The following is a 6,123-nucleotide window of genomic DNA, read 5'->3' as shown; positions in this document are numbered from 1 at the left end:
GGACCTGCTTCCCCACAATGCAGTATGTGGTCCCCACATTGGCGCTCCTTGGCAGACCTAAGAGCACAAGACTAAGCAGCAGTGCCCTGCAGGTCAGTGTGGGCATGGGGGCCTGACTGCCTGACTTTGAGTCGACACAGCTGGCTCACCGTCAGGCTGGGCATCAGTCTACACTGCAGCACCTGAGTTCTTTGAATTCATGTGGTGGGAGTGGTGACTCCCAGATGTCATCTCACATTTAGCCTAGACCTCCTGTTTCTATTGTTGTTCAGTCACTCAGTCGTGTCCAACTCTTTGTGACCCCATGGACTGCAGCACACCAGGCTTCCCTGTCCTTCGCCATCTCCTGGAGCTTGCTCAAACTCATGTCCATTGAGTTGGTGATGCTATCCAACCATTTCGTCCTCTTTCATCCCCTTCTCCTCCTATTTCTATGTCTATTAAGATCTCCAAAAAGTGTACTGACATCACTCTTAAATATGCTTTCCTATTTGGTCGTCCTAACTTCACTTTGGGATTTGGGAACTACAGGCCACAGCAAGCCTATTGAAAGTCCTGTGTAAAGCAAACCTGTGATCATTTAAAGTGATATGTAAGCAGCCCCCAGCTGTGTTAAAGCCTTGTGTCTTCACAGTGCTTTAGAAAGTGTGCATATGTAAACAAATGTAGGATATTTACTCATACACATTGCTCTAAGGGTATGTTGAAGACTAACATAACTGGTGGACAGGGTTGGTGAGAGGAAATGAAATAGTCTTTTTGATGGCCATTAAAGCAAAATATATATATAAAGAAATAAGTTTTCTTCCCCTACTTCATTTCTAATTTCAGCACCAGTCCCAGGGCTGAGTGGGGAAGAATAGGGAAGACAAATTGTCACCAAGAGCTCACCTCACTAACACTTAACATATAAGTTTAAAAGAATGATTTACTGTCTTGCCTTTTTATCTCCTATTTTAAAATATTAAAAAGTGGTTCTTAAATTTAAAGAATCTTAGAATGAGCTATTGTGATTTAAAAAGCTACTTCCTGGCCTCCATTTCCCAGAGATTTAGTTGGTGTGGAGTCCTCGAGTCTGACTTTTTCACATAAGCACAACCATATATCTGATGTGGATAAGCTGTAGATCACAGTTTAAGACTCATTGTTCTATAACACTGATTCAAGCATATATATATATATATATATATATATATATATATGTATGTATATATTTGTTCTCTTTTAATTAAAAATCTTTCATTAAAAAGTAGATTAGTTGAACCACAGATTAACATGAAGGTCTTCAAACATTCCTTGGAAAATGTCCTTAGTTACATTCTTTTGCCTTCGAGAATTAAAATCAAGCTCTCATTCCACAATTATTACCTAGTAACAGTTGAAAAAAAAACAAGCAACAACATGAACAAAAAGACTCACCACCACTACCACCAATTACAAAACGATCCTTCAAAAGACTCAGCCCTGAGGTAGAGAGACATGCCCCCTTTTTGATAGATGGAATGACCTCAACTTCTGCTTTTTATACTTGGCTAGTTACATATTTTCCATCAGCACCTCTGGCTGTCACTATAGAGGAACTCACTGGCAGAATCAGCAGAATGGGTGAAAAGTGAGCCAAGCTATGAACTATTACTTTAAGATAAAGTAGTAAAATCTGAGTATCTTTTGCTGTGTGGTGATTCAAGCATCCCGGAAATTTTTCCTTCATCCCAGTGTTGCTGGGGCTTCTAGGAATTCATCATATAATCAGTAATTAATGGAGGACTCAAGTAATGCTTTTGAAAATCCTCATTTTGTAGACAAAGCCTTTATGAAAACAACAGCATATGAATCATGTAAATTTCAGACCTGTTCAGGATCAAATCACAAATTACTTTTGGGGAAAATTCCTAAAAGCTATTTTGTGCTTCACCCTTTGAAACGTAGTTCTTCATCCTAATTAAAAAAAAAAAAGTTGCAAAAAAAGTGTATCTTTAAGTTGGAGTATTCTACAATATTTAACTTTTCATAAACTATATTATTTCCCTCTACATGTTAGAACCCATTCTAAAACAAATGAAATCCACCTGTGTCATCACCAATGTCTTCCAACTGGCTGTAAATGAGAACCATGTTGGGTACAACTGTGCAGGAAATAGGGTGAGAGTCCTTGAGGGGAAAAAAATGGAAAGGAAAAAAGACACCTAATGAAATGCTTCAAACATGTACCAGTATTGCTGGACCTGTCAGCAGACAACCTGCAGATCCATACAGTTCATTATGTCCCCATCTTATAACTTCTAAAGTGAATGTAACACACACATTGAATTGATGTTCTATGTCTGCTGTAATAAGTGACCATGAGTTTAGCCTCTTAAAAGAACACACTTTTATTATCTTAAAAGAACACACTTTTATTATCTCCAACTTTGTTGGAGGCCAACAAAGTTCTCATTAGACTAAAATCAAAATGTAGACAGGACTGCCTTACCTTCTGAAGGCTCTAAGGGATAATATGTTTCCTTGTCTAAAGTAGGAGGAGGGGAAAACAGAGGCAGAGTAAGGAGGAGGATGACCAGAGGTTGAATGGCAAAGAAGGTTCTAGTCTCTGGTCCCAGAATGGCAGCTGCTCTCTCTTGAACTTCTTCTGACCTCATGGTGGACAGTTACACAGGCCCATCCACTTCTTTCATCCTCCAACCCCCTTGATTCCCATAAGAGCAGCCTCTTATCACATCGCCCTCCCAGCCCCCTTACATGCTCTGATTCTAGGGGTTCTTTCTTTTTTGCCTAGGTCTCTCTAGAGCTAGCCACAGATTCCTCACCAGCACCCAAACCCTGGTCTGTGGCTCTGGAGAGTCCACACCACAGAAATCTCCCAGGAGAAGAGGAAACACAGGCCACATGGGCTCATGGGGTCACTCTGCAAAAATCTCAATCTGGCTGCTCAAGACACGCCAGGTTGATATTTGGGAAGATGTAAAAACGGAGAAGGCAATGGCACCCCACTCCAGTACTCTTGCCTGAAAAATCCCATGGATGGAGGAGTCTGGTAGGCTGCAGTCCATGGGGTCGCTAAGAGTCGGACACAACTGAGCAACTTCACTTTCACTTTTCACTTTCATGCATTGGAGAAGGAAATGGCAATCCACACCAGTGTTCTTGCCTGGAGTATCCCAGGGACGGGGGAGCCTGGTGGGCTGCCGTCTAAGGGGTCGAAGAGAGTCGGACACGACTGAAGTGACTTAGCATAGCATAGCATAGCAAAAACTGTTTACAAAAAAAAAAAGAAACAAAACCAAAAAACCAACTCCTTTGTGCAGGTTATTGTTACATGGAATAACTTACACTGTAAAATCCTAAACCAGTTGATCAATTCTCATTCTAAAGCAGGCTGTGAGTACTAATTACAGGAAATGAACAAAACTGGGGCAGATCCCACAAAGGCCCAGGTAGGAGAAGATGCTTAGGCCAACGGCTAAGTAACCTCCTGGATTAGTCAGCTCAGGCAAGCCATACAAAATTACCATAGATCAAGTGGCTTAACCATCAGTCTGTTTTCACACATTCTGGAGGCTGGTTGTCCAAGATAAAGATTCTTGTCATGTTCATGTCATGTCATGTCAATTCAATTTATGATGCGAACACTCTTCCTGGCTTGCCAATGTTATAGAAGATTTCTCACTGGGTCCTCTCCAGCCTTCTTCTCTGTGGTTGAGCTGGGGTAAGGTAGGAGCCCAAGCTCTCTGGTTTCTTTTCTCACAAGGACACTAATCCTATCAGATCAGAACCCCAAGGCTATGGCCTCATTTAATCTTCCTTCCTTCCTTAAAGACAGAAGGCAGGAGGAGAAGGGGACAACAGAGGACAAGATGGTCGGTTGGCATCACCAACTCAATGGACATGAGTTTGAGCAATCTCCAGGAGATGTGAAGGACAGGGAAGCATGGCATGCTGAAGACCACGGTGGGTCTCAAAGAGTTGGACATGACTGAACAACATCTTCCTTAAAATGCTTTCTCCAAATACAGCCCCACAGGGATTAGGGTTCAACATATGAATTAGGTGGGGGTGGGGGTGGTGGTGATATACATTCAGTTCCTAACACCCTCCCCAGCCTTCTCCTCCCATGAAGGCATTTGCAGCTCCCAGCTCTAGTCCCTAGGAACTTCCCAGGCACTGGCTACTCAGATTCCTCTCCCCATAGACTTTCTCCTTCTCTCTCTCTCTCTGACTCTAGTGCCTGAGCTCAGGGCACAGCTGTTGACTGGCTGACACTAAGAAGCAGTGGACTGACTTGCTTTCACCTGGATGACTTTCAGAAGGGAGCAGAAATGTGGTCACTGAGGAGGCTGGCTGTGGTGGCAGGCTAATGCTTCCCCAAAGATGTCACATCTGGGTCCCTGGAATCTGTGATTATGTTACTTCACATGGCAAAAGAGACTTTGCAGTGTGATTAAATTAAAGATCTTGAGATGGGCACCCCATGGAATCACAAAGGTCCCTATAGAGGGAGGAAAGAGAGCTGGTGTCAGAATAATGTGTTGTGAGAATAACTTGATCAGTTGTAACTAGCTTTGAAGATGAAAGTGGCCTATGAGAGTAGAATGTGGGCATCTTCTAGAGGCTGGACAAGGCAAACAGATTCTCCCCTAGCATCTCCAAGAAGAACCACAACCCAACTGTCACGTTGATTGTAGCCCAGGGAGATGCACCTTGAACTTCTGATCTCCAGAATCGTAAGATAAGAAATATGTGCTGTTTTAAGCCACTAAATATGTAGGAACAACTCACAGTAGCAATAGGAAACTCCTACAGTGGACCTCGGTGAATAAAGAATATTTAAAACCAGTTATGGTGGGAATTTGTTACCATAGCTTTAGACCAAGTACTCTATCCCCAGAAATGCAAACTGTCAAACTGCTTAATTCTCAGTGTGGAAAATGTAAATAATACTGGATGAGGTACCAACCATCCCCATATAAGAGGCTGAAACCTCGCTTGCACTCAGGGATAAACGTCTAGCATGCTCCAAGACAGGATGGTGCATGCCTGGTCTATTTGACACAGGGTTGCAGGGGCTGGGGCACTGAATTTATAATGTTCTTCACTGGGCTAGCTACAGGGCTATATCTTTGTTATATCTTGAGCAACTACTATCTGAACTCCCCTTTCCCTTGATGAGGAATTTTCCATATTCTGCAACTTCTGAGGATCACACACTTACTTAGTTTTCCGAGGGGCTAAGATGTGGATCTATTACCAGGAACTGGCCACTCCCTATAAGTAACAACTACTCCAGCATTTAACAGGTGAGAGACACAAGGAGTAGGCCCTGGGAAAATTCTTTCTGGCCACGGCCACAGAAGAATCCCCCCACCACAAAATCTTCAGTTTAACAGCAGCCAGGTGCAGCAGAAGGCATGGACCCACGGGTGGTGTCTATGCCCAGGCCCAACAGGGTCAGCGCTGCAAAGCCATAGGGTTTGCCACTCAGCGGAAGGCACCAGTGTCCTTTCCATTTGGTTTGTGGGCTCGCTTTCATCAGCCTTTTTTATTCCTCCCACTTTGTATAAATTCATTCTCCACTTTTCTGGAGATTCTCTAAGGTATTACTAGCCCTGGATTAAAACTTATGTCAGATGAAAAGAGCCAGAGTCTATTTCTGATGGTTGCAGAGAGAGAAATGGGGGGTGGGGGTGGGGGTGGGGAAGGGAGGAAGAAAGCAAGATTCTTCCTGGAAGCTAACTTCGTGCTGAGTTCCTTTGCTGTTTGCTCCAAGATTTTCCAGAAGTCACCTTCCCCCTTAAGCCAAAGGCACCTCAAGGATCAAGTTACTCCATTTCCCCTTGCTCTCTGGTCAGAAAACACAAGCTGGCTGTCTTCTCCAGCCTCCCACTTCTCCGCCCTCAGGTCTAACCCAGTCTTATGCAGTAAGAGAAAACAAATAAACAAACCTCACTCTCCAAGCAAACAGGCCATCTTTCTTGCCCTTATTTTAGTCATCAGTTTCTATTTCAGAATCCTCATTTCTTGTATTCTGTATGGTAAGCAAAGGAAAGCATGGTCCTTGGGATATCGTGAGAATGAAACAGGAAGCATCTGCACAGAAAATAAGTTCACTGAGTAGCACTTTGAGAT

The sequence above is a fragment of the Bos indicus x Bos taurus genome, chromosome 3 (assembly GCF_003369695.1).
Source record: "Bos indicus x Bos taurus breed Angus x Brahman F1 hybrid chromosome 3, Bos_hybrid_MaternalHap_v2.0, whole genome shotgun sequence".
Taxonomy (NCBI): domain Eukaryota; kingdom Metazoa; phylum Chordata; class Mammalia; order Artiodactyla; family Bovidae; genus Bos; species Bos indicus x Bos taurus.
This window is presented reverse-complemented; position numbering follows the sequence as displayed.